The sequence below is a fragment of the Triticum aestivum genome, chromosome 2B (assembly GCF_018294505.1).
Source record: "Triticum aestivum cultivar Chinese Spring chromosome 2B, IWGSC CS RefSeq v2.1, whole genome shotgun sequence".
Classification (NCBI taxonomy): Eukaryota; Viridiplantae; Streptophyta; class Magnoliopsida; order Poales; family Poaceae; genus Triticum; species Triticum aestivum.
Window position 1 is genome coordinate 645,536,104 of NC_057798.1, and position 18,836 is coordinate 645,554,939.

Here is an 18,836-nt window from a genome sequence, read left to right on the forward strand (position 1 = left end):
AAGGATTGCACCTTGCAGGTTGGCCAGGAGACGAGATGTTCTGGTGGGGAAAGGGGGAACGAGACTAGTGAGCAGGCGCCTCCATGGTCCTCTTCCCCCTTGACCTCTGCGGCCAAGGCCCACTCTCCTACGCCCTACCCTCCTTCACCGACGATAAGTGAGGGGCGTGGGAGTCGTGACCGTACCCCTCGAGAGAGGACGACGGAGGAGCTTATTGCTTTCGGCGGGATAGCGGATCCGGTGACGTCTAGCAGGTGTGTAAGCAACCGGATCCAGGGACAGCCGGATGCGGACGATCTGCAGCTAGCGCATGCTAAGAGGGATGCCATGCTTCGTCATGCCGAGGCTACTACAGGTGCTTCTTTTGATAAAAGTTGTTCAATTTTACACTTCTCTGAGAATGAAATCGTTGATAAGGCAAATGACTTAGGAATTTCTTTGGGATCAAATGAAACTGAGGTCGTCAAATCCGTTAATGATCTTTTAGACTTGGAAGTAGAGAGGGCTTCTGAGATCATTCGTAATCTTGCATCTATCAAACCTATGAATGACAATGACATGAACAATTTAGGAATTGCTGATCTCGCAAACATATGTAATAATCTGTTGCCTAGTGTGGAGGCTGAGGATGAGGAGGTTTGGAGACCATATATATGGTAGAGCCTCTCTTGATGGAGGGTGCACTCTCTGTTGTAGACAATCCTAATTTCCCGCAGGGTGTTGAGGAGAAGCCCAAACAGCCCTGGAAGCGGAAAATATATCCTACTTCGGCAGTACGCAGAAGTGCTAGAGTTAAGCTTAAGAAAAAAATTCATGATGATATATGAAAGGTCTCTTTTGGAATAGCAGAGGTCTAGCTCACTTGGCTAAACAAAGATCCTTAGCAGAGACAACATTAGAGAAACACTTAGACTTCATTGCACTTTTGGAAACTGGATGAGATAATTTCACATCACAGTTCCTCCAAACCCTCTCCTGTGGTATCGATTTTGACTGGCACATTTTACCTCCTAGAGGAAGATCTGGCGGGATTTTACTAGGAGTACGTTGTGAGACATTAGAGGTGATTAATGTGGTTCAGGGAGACTTTTCAGTTAAATTCAGGGTAAGATCAAAACTGGATGGGTTCCAATGGTCGCTAGTTGCTGTATATGGGGCAGCACAACCTGAATTTAAACCTGGCTTTCTGGCTGATCTGGTGCGGATTTGTGGAGATGAAAATCTGCCAATACAAGTTGGGGGGGGGTTTAAAATCATCAGGAGGAGAGAAGAAAAGAATAATGACAATTTTGATGGACGTTGGTCTATGATGTTTAACATGATTATCGAGAGTCTCAATTTGAGAGAAATAGAGCTCACTGGTAGACAGTTTACATGGGCCAACTCGTTACCTATTCCGACTTATGAAAAGCTGGATAGGGTACTTGCTAGTGTGGAGTGGGAACAAAAGTATCCATTGGTGTCGGTCCATGCAATGTAGAGAGCGATCTCGGACCATACACCAATCCTTTTAGACTTGGGTGAGGCTACCCATGTGGCAAATAAAAATATCTTCTCCTTCGAGCAAGGATGGTTTGAGCGAGAAGGATTTATGGAGATGATTGCACGCGAATGGGCTAAGCCGGTTACAGGAAGGACACATGTCGGGAGATGGCAAAATAAAATTAGACATCTCCGACAATTTCTGAGAGGTTGGGCCAGAAATGAGAGTGGGATTTACAAACAGGAAAAAGAGCGTCTTACTCAACTGATTGAGGCACTAGACTTAAAGGCTGAAACCACTCTTCTTTCCGTTAATCAGCATCGAACCAGGTCTGAGGCTGAGCAAGGCCTACATGCTCTCCTGAGAGAGGAGGAGCTCAAGTGGGCGTTGCATGCACAAACGCTTGAGGTTGTCCAAGGGGACGAAATACACAATTCTTCCATATGGTTGCAAATGGTAAACATAGGAAGAAGAAGATCATACAGCTTGAACAGGATGAGGGGACAATAGTGGGACATGAAAATCTGAAAGCATATATCTCTAATTATTATAACAAACTTTTTGGACCCCCGAATACAACCATAGTATCTCTTGATGAATGTGATTGATGATAAACCTCAATTACAGGCTGCAGAGAACGATGTTCTCTCCGCACCGTTTACTAAAAAAGAGGTTCATCAGGCCATAACCCAAATGAAGCTGAATAAAGCACCGGGACCAGATGGGTTTCCAGCTGAATTCTATAAGAAATGTTGGAATATTATTAAAGATGATCTTTTGCCCATGTTTCACAATTTTTTCGATGGCCATTTGGAGTTGTTTCACCTCAACTTTGGTACGATAATGTTGCTACCTAAGAAAGATGAGGCTATTCGGATCAAACAATTCCAGCCCATTTGTTTGCTGAATGTGAGTTTCAAAAATTTCACAAAGGTCGGAACCAATAGATTGACACAAATTGCTCACTCAATGGTTCAACCAAGCCAGACAGCGTTTATGCCAGGACGACACATACTGGAAGGGGTGGTCATCCTACATGAAACGCTTCATGAGATTCACTCGAAGAAATTAGACGGGGTTATTTTCAAATTGGATTTTGAGAAGGCTTATGATAAAGTAAAATGGCCTTTTCTACAGCAGGCAATGCGCATGAAGGGTTTTAATGAAACTCGGAGGAACCAAGTGGATACTCAAGTCCAGAAAGGTAGTGTTGGAATTAAGGTGAACGATGACATAGGTCACTATTTCCAGACGCATAAGGGGTTGTGACAAGGGGATTCCATGTCACCTCTTATGTTCAATATTGTGGCAGATATGTTGGCCGTCATTATTGGTAGGGCCAAGCAGCATGGCCATGTAGAGGGTCCAGTTCCTCATCTAGTTCATGGAGGGGTGTCCATTCTACAATATGCTGATGACACTATTTTAATCATGGAACATGACATGGCTAAGGCACATAAAACTTATCTTGTGTCTATTTGAACAAATGTCTGGCTTAAAAATTAATTTTCATAAGAGTGAGATGTTCTGTTTTGGGAAGGCCAAAGACGAGGAACACACTTACAGACAATTGTTCGGATGTGAATTAGGTGATTTACCATTCAGTTACTTGGGTATCCCGATTCATCACCGTAAGCTATCTAATAAAGAATGGAATTGTATTGAAGAACGAATTGAAAAAAAACTCAGCTGCTGGAAGGGCAAGCTGATGCCATATGGAGGTCGGCTAGTACTGATTAACTTAGTACCGACTAGTATGCCGATGTTTCTACTTTCGTTCTTCAAAATTCTGAAAGGGGTCCAAAAGCGACTTGATTTCTTTAGATCTCATTTCTTTTGGCAGTCTGATGAGGCCAAGAGGAAATATCGTCTCGCACGGTGAGATATCCTTTGCCGACCTAAAGACCAAGGGGGTCTCGGTATAGAGAACTTGGAAATTAAGAATAAATGCCTTATATATGAGCAAATGGTTGTACAGGTTAGAGACAGAGCTGAAGGGCATGTGGTCTCAAATCTTGCACAATAAGTATTTACACTCGAAAACACTAGCCCAGGTTATCATGAGACTGACTAACTCGCCGTTCTGGAAGGGACTTATGAGAACGAAGGACATGTTCTTTCGTAGGGTCAAAATCTTGGTTGGCAACGGGATGTCAACAAGATTTTGGGAGGATACGTGGTTAGCAGAGACGCCTCTGGCCATACAATATCCTACCCTTTATAATATTGTGCAACGTAAGGAGGATTACGTAGGTACCGTCCTTCAAACTATTCCCTTCAACATCCAGTTCGAACATGCATTAGTGGGTGAGAGATGGACAACCTGGATGCACTTGTTTCAGAGATTGATTGAAGTTCAACTCTCTGACCTGCCGGATTCAACACAATGGAAGTTAACTAAGAATGGGATGTTTATGATGAAATCATTTTATACAAATCTGATTAATTCTGGCCCCCTTTCAAGGTTACTACACATATGGAAGGTTAAGGTTCCTTTGCGTATTAAAATTTTCATGTGGTTTGTCCAAAAGCAAGTAATGCTCACAAAGGACAACTTAATTAAGAGGTGATGAGTAGGCAATTCACGGTGTTGTTTCTGTGCTCATGATGAAACAATACAACACTTATTTCTTGAATGCTCACTTGCCAAGTTACTTTGGAGAACAATTCATATAGCTTTCAATTATCAATCCTCCAATAGATATTGCGTCTTTGTTTGGGACATGGTTAGCTGGGGTTGAATAGATTACTGCAGCTCGTATTCGGATTGGAATATGTGCGCTATTATGGGCTATATGGAACTGCAGGAATGATATGATTTTTAACAGACAACACAACTTAACTTTTTTGCAGGTTATCTTCAGAGCTATCCGTATGTGGTCCTTACTCACTCTTATGGACTCCAGGGAGCCTTTGGTTACTGGGTGCAACCAATGGGAGATGGTGGCTCGGGATATATTCAACCGGCTCGGATGGCGCTCGCATAACAGGATAGGAGTCTAGGGAGCTTATCCTTTTTATTACTGTATCGGTTGTCATTGTCCGCTTGTATTTTTTTCGTATTTTACTTTGTTTCGCTCTGTTTGCGAGCTGTAAGACCTTTATGATGATACTATTTGGATTATTAATAAGAGGGCCGCATGCATCATCATGATGCAGAGGCCGGGGGCATGCCTCCATTTCCAAAAAAAGAACTCATCTTTGGAGTGCCCATCCCACCTAAGATTAACATTAGCAATCAGGGATCATAACTTGTTAGCAATGCGCGAGAAACCAACTCTACTTACAAAATGAAGGACCAAGGTGGTTACTTCTCAACTAATGCTATGATGTTTTGATGTTCTTCTTGTGATCCTCCAACTTCAAAGAAATCATCAACAACGGTTGTGAGCACTCCATTTTTTGACCATGACATGCAAGCATGAGATAGTTCAGGGGGGAATATGGTAGCAGCAGAAGCGAGATAACAATATGACAGCTTCTGACGTGCAAACTGTAGCTGGTCCAGGCGGCTCTCTTTCACCCAACTGTTGCCACAAAATTTGGAAGTTTTCTAAGAAAGAAAGTTAATAAGGCAAGAGATCAAAAATGTTAGATTACCATTCAAGATGCCGGAGTTCATCCTGGTAAATAGATTGAGAAAAATCAAAATCTTGAATAGCCAAAGCTAGAAAATCTTGGTTGACGCAACATGACGCAACAAGGCGGACATGATAAAGCCGCCGAGTCGGAGAGTCTGGCCTAAAGTCAGAGCTCCCTCCGAGGTAATGTTGTCCTTGACGATGAGACGAGCCATCGAGCCTCGTGGCAACGACACAGTGGAACTCTCAATGAAAGCACCAATGTCGGTGTCAAAACCGGCGGATCTCGGGTAGGGGGTCCCGATCTATGCGTCAAAGCTGATGGTAACAGGAAGCAAGGGACACAGATGTTTACCCAGGTTCGGGCCCTCTCGATGGAGGTAAAACCCTACTTCCTGCTTGATTAATATTGATGATATGGGTAGTACAAGAGTAGATCTACCACGAGATCGTAGAGGCTAAACCCTAAGAGCTAGCCTATCATGGTATGATTGTAATTGTGATCGGCCTTCTAAGGACCAACCTCTCCGGTTTATATAAACACCGGAGAGGGCTAGGGTTTACATGGAGTCGGCTACAAGAAAGGAAACACAATATCCGGATCGCCAAGCTTGCCTTCCAAACCAAGGAGAGTCCCATCCAGACACGGGCCGAAGTCTTGAGTCTTGTATCTTCACGCTTCAATAGTCCGGATGTTGTACACAGTCCGGCTGTCCGGATACCCCCTAATCCAGGACTCCCTCGGTAGCCCCTGAACCAGGCTTCAATGACGATGAGTCCGGCGTGCAGTATTGTCTTCAGCATTGCAAGGCAGGTTCCTCCTCCGAATACTCCAAAGTACATGTTATGACGAATAGTGTCCAACCTCCAATCAATGTTGTGCTCCTCGGCTTCAGTGCCTCAATAATGACCATCTCCACGTGTCGAGCGAATGCGAGGAGTCGAGGCATTTTTGCATTTGCCACCCTCAATCCTCCGGGCTGACCGTCTATTTGAAGGGACGGGGATTCTCAGATCCAAACCACACCCTCCCTCCCAGAGCTAGCATCCAATAGAGCAATCCGTGAAAAACCATTCCAACATGGCTGGCCGTCGCAACTCCTTTGCTCGCCCTTCTTGTTCTAAGTTGGCGGATTGGGGAGAGTGCTCAGTTCCCCATAGCCATTTGATAAAGTTACAAACCCAAGGGTTTCTCCCACCGGTGTTCATGGTCCATGTCCGAGCTGGAATAGCTACTTATGACGGGGGGAACAAGCAGAGGGATCTCCCAATCCATCTCCAGAGGAGCGTATATGCCTCATCCCGCATCTGTTGAGGGGCGTCGGGTTTCCTAACCACCCATTTCTTCGGGCTCCTGGAGTTCTACGGCCTCCAGTTACACAACCTTACCCCTGCCTCCATTCTACACATAGCGGGGTACGTCGCCCTTTGTGAGCTGTTTTTAGGCTGCGATCCGCACTTCGGATTATGGAGGAAGTTGTTCTGCCTCGTCCCCCGCACCCAGGGAGAATCCGTATGCCAAGTGGGCGGGGCCGAAGTATGGAGCATTGCCGAGACCGGATACCTATCCGGCACTCCTGAGAAGGCACCAGAAAACTGGCCTTCAGAGTGGTTCTATATAGATGACGTTCCCCTTTCGGATACAGTCCGGACGGGTCTCCCCAAGTTCAGCAACGCCCCGCCAAGGGCACGCCTAAGTTGGCGCCCCCGGGGCCCTCAAGAAGAGGACACAAGGGAAATACACTCCCTGATGAACAGGATAAGGCTACTGGCTAAATCCGGACTGACGATAGTTGAGGTCATGGCAATATGTATAAGGCGGGGAGTGCAACCGCTTCAATATTGGGGGAATCCCATGTGGCACTTCAACGGGGAAGACGACGCCACCCGCTGCGGCCGTAAGGGTCCGGACTCCGCCGCCGCTTTGGCGAGGATATTGTCCGATTTGTACAAAGGGGAAGAGGAGGAATTCCTCCGCATTAAAACACGGGATGGATTCCCCATGTACAACCCCCAGAGTGGGTAAGTTGCCATTCTTTTCCATGCTTCGCTTACTCCAGCGTTCTTCTGCTAAGATTGCCTGCATTGATGTTTCCGAACAGGAACTAAGGAGGGCTGTAGAAGGAATCTTCATCCCCTCCCCGCAGCCAGAGGACCCCGGAAGGGCCCTAGATCCGGGACTCAAAGAAGACCCGGATATTACCATGGAGCTTGTCAACGGGGTATTTTATCAAGCGAGTTGGGATGGTGCCTTACTGGCCATTAGAGCCGACTATCCCAGACTGCTCCCTGTGTCACTTGTAAGCTGAATTAAAAAAAAAACCCTATCCTCTGAGGAGGACTCCCCCCAGGCATCATGCCTTACCCTTAAGGCGTCGTGCTATTTTGCAGAGACGACGGTCGGAGCACGGGGCCGAGCCCCTAGGGACTCGTCAACCACATACGTCCAGATCGGGCAGGCTCAAGAGGAAGTCGGTGAGGGTCGACACACCACTGCAGAGGTAAAGTGATAACCTGTCCTGCGATTATAGTGTTTGAAATATGACAGCTCCCTTTATGTCTGGCAGGAAGAGAAGTAGCCGGAATATGTCCGGGGATCCCGCCAATCACGCCTCCACCAGCCGGGTTCCAGAACCGGCTCTGAGGGCGGAGGCGGACACGGGGCCAGTACCGCACAGTTCTTCGACAGAGGATGTGGATATGTGTTCGGCTATGAACTCCGAAGTGGAGAGCGCCATGAATCACCGGCGCCAGAGGGTCGTGCTTCGGAACAACATCTTTTCTGAAGAGGCTTTTAATGCCTTCAATTCGGCAGACGCATACGTCGGAGCTACTCGAGGCGGGCTTGCCCAAGCGACGAACTAGTACACCAAAGATATACGGGTAAGAAAGTTTAACAAGTATATATAGCAGTAGCCCCTGAGAGTTGAAATAGTTGGGACAACTGTTTGAAGGATCAATTTATGAACAGGTCCTTGTTGACAAGAATGAAATATTGGCTCAGGAGCTGGAGGCATGTAAGGCCCAGCTGATGGACGCGGTTGCCAAGTTAGAGGAATCCCAGAAGGCCCCCTCTGGTAATGCTGGTCTCCATTGTACGCAGATGTACCAGTTAGTAAATGGCTGGTGTGATTAGTCTAACAGAAAATTCTGCAGACAATCCCGGAGTGAATCCGGAGGGCGTAACGGATGACGACTCGCATGTCAAAAGGCAGCTAAAGGTTGGTGAGCGCATCCTTACCCAAGTGGTGCAAGAGAGGAACAAGCTACAAGATGCCAATATTCAGCTGGACGTCGAATTAAAGGACGTCCGCTCTCAATTGGCGAACTCCGTGAAGGAGAACAACAGGCTTCGACGCGGCATCTATGGTGAGTGCTCAAACGAAGTAAATTATAGTTCGGCGAGGAAGTATTTTGAAGGAATTTTGCTTGCAAGAATGTTAACAAGTCGCCCTGAAGAGGAGATGCCCTCATCTGCAAGTGATTTGCTGCAGGAACTTTCGCAGTTGCACGAGCGTGTTCGGCAGGTGATGCACGGCGTTGCTCAGGCCTTGTGGCCATCAAGCCTCCTGCCGAATGGCATGGGAGAGCTTGCGGACCTACTTCAAGGATCCCGGTGGCGCTTCTGTCTGTGGAAGATATCAGCCTGCCGGCAAGGTGCAAGAGAAGCTTGGGCAATGGTGAAGACACGCTACACCAAGCTGGACCTGAACCATATGGCCGAAGTAGGACCGGCGGGGCCCGATGGGCAAGAAATTCCCGTAAGTCTGGTATACGACCAGGTAGCGTTAGCCGCTAAGTATTCTCAACGGGATTGTTAGCTAGATAGCCTGTTAGATGGTATTGAGGAGGAATATGATTAGTCCAGGTGACTGTGTAATTTAATGGGCATAAGTAGCCCCTAGCCGGATTAAAATCATTTGTCATGGCGGACCTTTTCGCTTCAGCCCCCGGATCCTATAGTCCGGGGTGTGTCTGAATACCCGCTCGGTTATACAAAACCGGGGTATGCATGGAGACCAGGCGTAGGGGTCATAAGTGCTTGAACAGACAAGTACCCAACTAGTTATGTTATATTACATGGGTAGTAAGAAACATCTTCCAGGGAGAATAGTTCCGTTAGGGGTTCCATTCCCTGGGTATGCATGTGTCAATGCACATGTCCGGACTGCGAACGATGGCGCAGGATACAAAACTTCTGGGTTTTTTTTGTTGTAACCAACGAATACATCCTTTGTTCACTGATCGAATATTCTCTTAAGGAAACTAGCTTTTGGCTTCACCCAGTCTGATGTACACATCCGGCTGAACTGGCAGTAACAATCGCAGAGGTGCTCCCCTTATGCCCTAGCCGAATTAACGGGAATGCAGGACATAAACACAAGAGCCAGGCAACCTAGCTTGGCCACATCTTAAGTCATATCGATGCATATAATGGTGAAGAAAAGGCACATATGGAAAAAGAACGCATATGTGATTGGCGAAAAGCCATTTAAAGTAATTATGTTTAGCTTTCGAATAGGAAGTCCCCGGGTATTTCTTACACACATAGTGCGGCCGGAATAATCTGGGGGTCCGCACTGTATTAAGTACTTTGTGTGAAGGGAAAAAAGGTCGAGAAAGGAAAAGTGGGGTGGAGCGTAAGTAAAAAGGGTGAGTAGGGAGACGAACACCGAGTTCGGCGTTAGGTGTAGAATCTCCGGAGTCTGGCCGCGTTCCATGGGTTCGCTCGAGTCTGTTGTCCGATGCATTACGTAAGCGGTACGGTTCTCCGGTGAGAAATTTGTCAATGACGAAGGGACCTTCTCAATTGGGTTTGAGTTTGTCCTTCTTCTTCTCCGGTAGGCGTAGAACGAGCTCGCCAATATTGTAAGTTTTGGCCTGCACTTCTCTGCTTTGATATCGTCGAGCCTGCTGCTGATAGAATGCGGAACGGGCTTTTGCAACATCGCGCTCCTCCTCTAGGGCATCCAAGTTATCCTGCCGATCTAACTCGGCTTCCTTCTCTTCGTACATGCGTACGTGTGGCGAATCATGTATTATGTCGCAGGGTAGTACTGCTTCCGCACCGTACACCATAAAAAATGGTGTATATCCGATGGTGCGATTCGGTGTGGTCCGCAGCCCCCAGAGTACGGAGTCGAGCTCCTCCACCCAGTGCGTATCCGATTCTGTTAAAGATCGCACTAGTCTGGGTTTAATGCCGCTCATGATGAGATCGTTTGCCTGTTCGACCTGGCCGTTTGTCTGGGGGTGGTAGATGGAAGCATAGTCGAGCTTAATGCCCATTTTGCCGCACTAAGTTTTCACTTCATCGGCTGTGAAATTTGAGCCATTATCAGTGATGATGCTGTGGGGGACACCGTATCGGTGTACGACCCCGGATATGAAGTCTATTACTGGTCCGGATTCGGCCGTTTTAACTGGCTTGGCTTCTATCCATTTGGTGAACTTGTCCACCATGACCAATAAGTATTTTTTCTTATGGCTTCCCCCTTTAAGGGGTCCGACCATATCCAGCCCCCAGACCGCGAAGGGCCAAGTTATGGGGATTGTTTGGAGAGCGGTAGGGGGCATATGACTCTGATTGGCGAATAGCTGGCAACTCACGCAATGTTGGACAAGATCCTATGTGTCTGCTCGGGCCGTCGGCCAATAGAAGCCTGTGCGGAAGGCTTTGCTAACTAGCGCTCGATCCGCGGAGTGGTGTCTGCCCAATCTAGCATGGATTTCAGCCAAGAGTTGCCGCCCTTCCTCTTCGGAGATGCAGCTTTGGAGCACTCCGGTCGCGCTTTTCTTATAGAGTTCCCCTTCGTGGACTTTGTAAGCTTTAGAATGCCGGACTATGCAGCGTGCCTCGTTTTGGTCTTTGGGGAGCTCCTGCCTCTATAGGTAGGACAAGAAAGGCTTAGTCCACGGGGCAATTACGGCCATGATTTCGTGGGCCGAAGATGTTATTTCGGTGGCAGAGCCTCCGATTTTGTCTGATGGTTCGAAATCTGGGGGTGTGTTCGGATCCGTGCTGGTACTGCCGGACTCCCCTTCCCATACTACGGATGGCTTGAACAGCCTTTCCAGAAATGTGTTAGGTGGGACAGGGTCGCGTTTGGCACCGATGCGGGCGAGGACGTCCGCTGCTTGATTATTTTCTCGAGCCACATGGTGGAATTCGAGCCCCTCGAACCGCGCTGACATTTTTAGGACGACATTACGGTAGGCTGCCATTTTTGGATCCTTGGCATCAAATTCTCCATTTATTTGTGATATTGCGAGGTTCGGATCCCCTCGCACTTCCAGGCATTGGATGCCCATAGAGACTGCCATCTGAAGACCATGCAACATAGCCTCATATTCGGCTGCATTGTTGGAGTCTGTGTATAATATCTGGAGGACGTACTGGACCGTGTCTCCGGTGGGAGATGTCAGGACTACACCTGCTCCCAATCCGGCCAACATTTTAGAGCCGTCAAAGTGCATGATCCAGTTAGAGTATGCGCCGTACTCTTTAGGGAGTTCAGCTTCCATCCATTCGGCGACAAAGTCGGCCAGCACTTGTGACTTGATGGCCCGCCGTGGTTTGTATATTATGTTGAATGGAAGGAGCTCGATGGCCCATTTAGCAATCCGGCCCGTAGCGTCACGGTTATTTATTATGTCATTGCGTGGTACTTCGGAGGCTACTGTAATCGAGCACTCTTGAAAGTAGTGTTGCAGCTTCCGGGATGCCATGAAGACCGCATATGCTATTTTTTGATAGTGTGGGTATCGGGATTTGCATGGAGTGAGGACTATGGATACGTAATAAACCGGCTTTTGGAGCGGGAATTTGTATCCGTCAACCTCTCGTTCGACGACGAGTATTGCGCTTACAATTTGATGTGTTGCCGCTATGTACAGTAGCATAGGCTCGCCGATGTTTGGTGCTGTTAGGACTGGATTACTGGCCAGTAAGGTCTTTATTTCATCGATTCCAGCCGCGGCTGCATCCGTCCATATGAAGTGTTCGGTGCGCCGAAGGAGGCGGTAAAGAGGCAATGCCTTTTCTCCTAGCCTGAAGATAAAGCGTCTCAAAGCGGCCATGCATCTAGCTAGCTTTTGGATGTGCTTGAGATCTGTTGGTATAGCCAACTGTGACAAAGCTCGGATTTTTGCCGGATTTGCTTCAATTCCTCTATTGGAAACAATGAAGCCCAACAGTTTCGCAGAGGGGACGCCGAAGACGCATTTTTCCGGATTCAACTTAATGTCGTATGTCCGAAGGTTATCGAATGTAAGTCTAAAGTCATCTATTAAGGTTTCGACGTGTCTAGTTTTTATGACCACGTCATCCACATATGCTTCCACTGTTTTGCCGATTTGTTTTTCCAGGCATGTTTGAATCATGCGTTGATAGGTTGCACCGGCATTCTTGAGCCCGAAAGACATAGTGTTGAAGCAAAAAGGGCCGTATGGCGTTATGAAAGCTGTTGCAGCTTGGTCGGACTCTGCCATCTTTATTTGATGGTATCCAGAGTATGCGTCGAGAAAACACAGCGAGTCATGTCCAGCTGTGGCATCGATAATCTAATCGATGCGAGGGAGGGGAAAGGGATCCTTGGGGCAAGCCTTGTTGAGGTCTTTGAAGTCGATGCATAGGTGACAGGATTTGTCCTTCTTTGGTACCATTACCAAATTTGCCAACCAATCCGGATGTTTGATATCCCTGATGAATCCGGCCTCGAGTAGTTTGGCCAACTCCTCGCCCATTGCTTGTCGTTTGGGCTCCAAGAATCGCCTTAGGGTCTGCTTGACCGGTTTATATCCTTTTGGAATATTGAGGCTGTGTTTGGTCAATCTGCGTGGGATGCCCGACATGTCCGATGGGTGCCAGACGAAAATGTCCCAATTTTCTCATAAGAAATCTTGCAGTGCGGCATCCATCGTGGGGCTCAACTGTGTCCTCATGGAAGCTGTCTTCATGGGGTCCGTTGGATGGACTTGGAATTTGACTATCTCGTCTGCAGGTTTGAATGAGGTGGACTTGGGTCGCTTGTCGAGTATCACGTCGTCCCTATCGATGGTGGCCCACAGTGTTGTTAACTCTTCGGCCGCTAGGGCCTCGGATAATGCTTCCAGGGCTAGTGCTGCAGTTTTATTTTCGGCGTGAAGTGCGACGTCCGGATCACTGGCTAGAGTGATGATTCCGTTGGGCCCGGGCATCTTGAGCTTCATGTACCCAAAGGCGTGATTGGATCGGATGACTTACGAGAGTTCGCCCGTTTAGTGCGGACAAAGGTTTTGGTGAGAGCAGTATTATCCCAAAATTCTGTTTGGGTTTTCCATGCGCTTTCCATCGCACAGTACTTCCGTACTATGATTGCCAAGTCCGCGAAGCGTTCTATCTCACGACGGCTTATAGCATTGAGGAGTCCTTCGTCCTTGCAGTTTTTGCAGAAGAGTGAGACCACGTTCTCCTCGCGGCAGTCCCTGACCTCGTTAAGCGCAAGGAGGAACCGAGCCCAGTAGTGATGCACGGTTTCCTGGGACTCTTGCCTGATGTGGGAGATACGGTTTAAGTCCGGCCAGGTGTTGTTGGCTGAGTCCGGATTCCGATCCGATCTGACACCTAGGGGTGTGGGATGTCCCGAGCCTGATAGCTCGGGATCCAGAGTATCGCTCAACTTCTTCAGCCCGATGTCCGATTCTAAGTCCGGGACCTGGGTCATGTCTTCCTTTGAGAAAGTATTCGGCTCAGGGAGTTCGATGATCTGGACATAATTCGTCCTCAAGGTCGAGGGACGGTCCGTGCGAGGTTCCTCCACTATCGCTATCTCATGGGTGGCCGGCGGGGATCTAATGTCCCTCTGGTCGGGTTTAAGCCCGATCCGGTCATAGTCTGTAGCGACTCCCAGGGTGGCGATGCGATCGAAGAGCTCGTTGAGGGAGGAGAGCTCCATCGGATCCATCTGTTCGGCGAGTTCTGAAGGTTACGATTGATGACCCAAGAGGCCATCGTCGGCGCTACCGCCGATGGGGCGGACATGATAAAGCCGCCGAGACGGAGAGTCTGGCCTAAAGTCAGAGCTCCCTCCGAGGTAATGTCGTCCTTGATGACGAGACGAGCCATCGAGCCTCGTGGCGACGACACAGTGGAACTCTCAATGAAAGCACCAATGTCGGTGTCAAAACCGGCGGATCTCGGGTAGGGGTGCCGATCTGTGCGTTAAGGCTGATGGTAACAGGAAGCAAGGGACACAGATGTTTACCCAGGTTCGGGCCCTCTCGATGGAGGTAAAACCCTACTTCCTGCTTGATTAATATCGATGATATGGGTAGTACAAGAGTAGATCTACCACAAGATCGTAGAGGCTAAACCCTAAGAGCTAGCCTATGATGGTATGATTGTAATTGTGATCGGCCTTCTAAGGACCAACCTCTCCGGTTTATATAAACACCAGAGAGGGCTAGGGTTTACATGGAGTCGGTTACAAGAAAGGAAACACAATATCCAGATTGCCAAGCTTGCCTTCCACGCCAAGGAGAGACCCATCCGGACACGGGCCGAAGTCTTGAGTCTTGTATCTTCACGCTTCAATAGTCCGGACATTGTACACAGTCCGGCTGTCCGGATACCCCCTAATCCAGGACTCCCTCACCGCCCAGACCCAGATGGGGCCCAAAAGGGCCCAGATCTGGGCCGGGAGGACATCGCCACCAACCACTACAACGCCCAGCCGCCAAACAGCAGCGCCGTCGCCACCTCGCCACCCGACACCGCGCCACCCAAGGAGCCACACCACAATTTTCATGCTAGATTTGTTAAACCTTTTCAGTTCCACCTCTCGGAGCTGAGGATTCCTATCAACATCAGTTCGTCCAACGGGAATTTCCAATCCCATCTCAATCCCAAGGCTAAGCATACTCGAAAATGTGATATTGAAGCCTATAGGAGCAGCGCTCTGTTCATCTGTAGTAGTGGATAAATTTCTTCCAATGAAACGTAGTCCTATTAGTACCATTTTCATCACATCAAGGCCATTGGTCTGGTAAAATTAAATACAAGACAATAAAATGTTAGTTCATCTTTGCTTCATACCTCTCCTGATATGCTCCCCGCCAACATTCCACCTCTTAAGTGCCAGCACACAAGCCAATGTGGATGAGAGGACATCCTTCTTGAAGGAGGAGTCCTTTTGGATGAGCCCCCAAGATCCATTGCTCTGCTGGTTTTGTAGGATCCACTCAACACACTGTGGGAAGCATGGAACTTGAGGAGAGCCCAGCAAGGGCACCATAGCCACCCACACGGTGTCGTAGGAAGATGGCAACAACTCAGGTTCCAGGAGCTGCTTCTTATTCTAGCCTTCCGTTCCTGCTTTAATTGAGACAAAAGTCATGTGACAAGACCCTCAAACATCTATCTGAAACAATGATTGGCAGTGATGGACATACTACATACCATGTTTTGTAGGTTTGTATTTCCCTGGCAGATCCCTTCTCTGCATTTTCTATTTCTACATAGGAGATGTGTACTTCACATATCAATTGTCACATCTCAAAAAAAATTATAAAAAGAATGCTTGAGGAAATTGGGACATCACTATTGTCCTTTTTTTTCTGACCAGGGACAATATTACCCATGTAAATATCACAGATGGTGCTACTCTCACTCTCAGACATACAAATATGCGTTAAACCAGCACTAAGAATTTTTTTGAAGTGTATTTTCATACATGTGCAACTAACTGAGGTTAATTAGTTGGATGTTAAGTTGTACAGTATGATTAGAGTTGCCTCTCTTCATGGAGAACATGATGAAGGAAATCTAGAGCTACTCTTAAAGAAAAGTCTATCACTTAGCCTTCCTCTCTGCAAGTGCATTAGTCACACTCCATATTGACAGGACAAAAAATCATAAAAAGCTAAGCACAAGATGTGGCGGAGCTTGTAAACATCACATGACAAACAACATCCGTACAGACCGACCTGCTATCTTTTACACAACATGCGACCAACACATATTTGCATCAACATAGAAGTGCACCAGCGAGTACAATGTCGAGAACGGCACATGATTTACACAAGAAAAGATCAACACCACACAGCAGATACGGAGCTTCGCAGTGTATACGAGGAATTTACGTGAATCATATAACTTAAAAATAGGGACTGTCTAATTGACATTTGACTGTTTTCCTTCTTGAAAACAGTCAAATTTCTTGTCCAATGACAACGTTACAGCTGTACTAGCAGGGAAGTCATCAAAAAGGAGAAAATAAACACGTAAACGGGTCGGGTAACCATCTAACCCAGTTTCTCCAGCAAAACAAAACCACCACCTATTCAGGGATCACGACAATACATGCTGAAGCTTGCAAACCACTCAACATACCAAACCCACCTCCACAAAAAATGCCCCTCTGTCCTGAACCACTAGACAGATCTCACCTAACCGGATCTGGGGACACCCATGAAAAGGGAGAGGCGACCATGATAGATCGGGGAGGAGGAGATCGCCCAGGAAGAGACGGGGATGAACCTGCTGATCACCAAGGAGATGAAGAACATGATCCACAGGTCAGCAACTCCTCTACATCATCTCTCTTTCACCTCTTAGGCTCTTACGTTGACATAAACTTGAGAATTTCCTTCATCTACAAAAACATAGGGGAGAGATCAACATCAGAAAACATTGATGAAACACATCAAAATTCTACTGTAAGTCCTAAAAAATTATAGTTAAAATCCATATGTAACTAGTCTTGTATCCTGTAAATTTACAGTGTAAATTCCTCCTAAATTCCAGTGTAAAAATAGTTGTAGACAAAATGAAGTAATTACATTGCAAGAAGAGAGTAAATTACACTGCAAAAATAATAGAAAAAATGCAGAATTTAGGAATGCTGGGTAGCTCATGGTTCTTACTGTAGAATTGCATTTTTCAGAAACATTCAGGAATCTAGAAAGTCAAAAATCTAGTGTAAAAATGATAGAAAATTACAGAGCAATACCAAAATTCACTGTGATTCTTCTTTTGGTTAATTCTTAGAGAAAATTTACATTGAAAGTACATGAGAAATTACACTTTAAAATGCATCTTAGCTACCTAGAAAATTCCACTATAAAATGTTGGGTAGCTGACGGTTCTTACTGTAGTTTTGCTTTTTTCAGAAACATTAAGGAAACTAGAAAGTCAAAAATCCAGTGTAAAAATGATAGAAAATTACAGAGCAATACCAAATTTCACTGTGCTTATTCTTTGGGTTAATTCTTTCGGAAAATTTACACTGTAAGTGCAAAAGAAATTACACTGTAAAAAACATTGTAGCTACCTAGAAAATTCCACTGTAATATGTTGTGTAGCTGATGGTTCTTACTGTAGTTTTGCATTTTTCAGAAACATTCAGTAAACTAGAAAAATCAAAAATACAGTGAAAAAATGATAGAAACTTACAGAGCAATACCAAATTTCGCTTGCCACATATTCCGGGCTTCACTGAACTCGCAACCCTGCAAGTACCCAGTACAAATCCCACAATGAAAAATGCACTGTAAAATCCACAGGTACTTAGGTAATTACACTATAAGTACCCAGAAAAAATCCACTGTAAATCTACTGTAAGTACCTAGTAAAATGCAGTGTAAAACCCCTAGAAAAATACAGTACACACACATACTATCTCCTGCCCCTCTCCCAATGCATGCAGACATTACAAAAATACTTTCATCTATTGCTATATGCTTTCTTGCCCATAATTATGTTAACACTGACATTCTACTTTCCAAAATGTGAAAGGAGAGGACCATGATGAGGGCAATAACTGAAGAGGATCTACTGAGATTATCACAGGAAGAACTCATACTAAATGTGAGATACAATTGCTAAAACTTTGTTTAATATACATAAAAGGGTAAAAGGCTAACACAATTATCATGCAGGAAACATTTTCTTTCACTGCGCTCCTTCATTCCAACATTATATACAAGGTAAAAGTCAAAAAACAATAAATACCCAGTACATTTCAGGTGATGTGTAAAAAAACTTGTGATGAACCTTGCAGGTACATTGAGGAGATGGATCTACGAACATTGCCAAAACTATCTACGAAAACTCCAGGAGTAAAACAAAGGACAGTTTCATCACAACAAGAGATGACAATGTAAGCAAAATAACAGCTGAATAACTATTACAAGAAAATGCCGAAGGAAAACACACTAACAATCATTAAACTTACTTTGCGGACACTGGAGGTAGACCTACATCAAGAAATGCCAGCGAGCAAAGATGGGGGAGGAGAATCCTATCCCTGGGACACAAACCTATTCTAGAACATGAATCTGCAAGAGGTACACACCACAAAATTCAGATAAAAGAAGTGCAGAACATTTCAGAAGAAAGTAACTAAAACAAAGTCCCTAAATGTTGTAGGAGCCTCAAGATGTTGATCCCAGTTGTGCGGCGGCTAACACGAACTCAAGCACAGGCAGGGATGAAGAAGGAGAAAGAAAAGAACCAGAACACTCAGTTGAACAAGCAGACGATGAATTCCTCGATGAAGAAGACATTGAAATATTCCTGCAAAATGAACAAGAAGTTGCATTAGAGGGAAATCTGATGAACACTAGCAGTAATTTCAAGTGACATTTAGGCATGCAGTTCAAAACAAAGGAAGAAGCTCAGGAATATTTCAAATTCTACTCGAAAGTGGCAGGATTTTCAGTGGCTATAGTAGCAATCTCAAGAACAGCAAGGAAAAAAGGAACAATGAGGTGACAAGGATCACTATGAAGTG

At 46.2% G+C, this 18,836-nt stretch overlaps 1 pseudogene; it reads right to left on the bottom strand.

The window, feature by feature from the left end:
* Positions 1–18,836, bottom strand: part of LOC123039359 (ent-kaur-16-ene synthase, chloroplastic-like) — a 163,857-nt pseudogene that overhangs the window by 109,038 nt on the left and 35,983 nt on the right.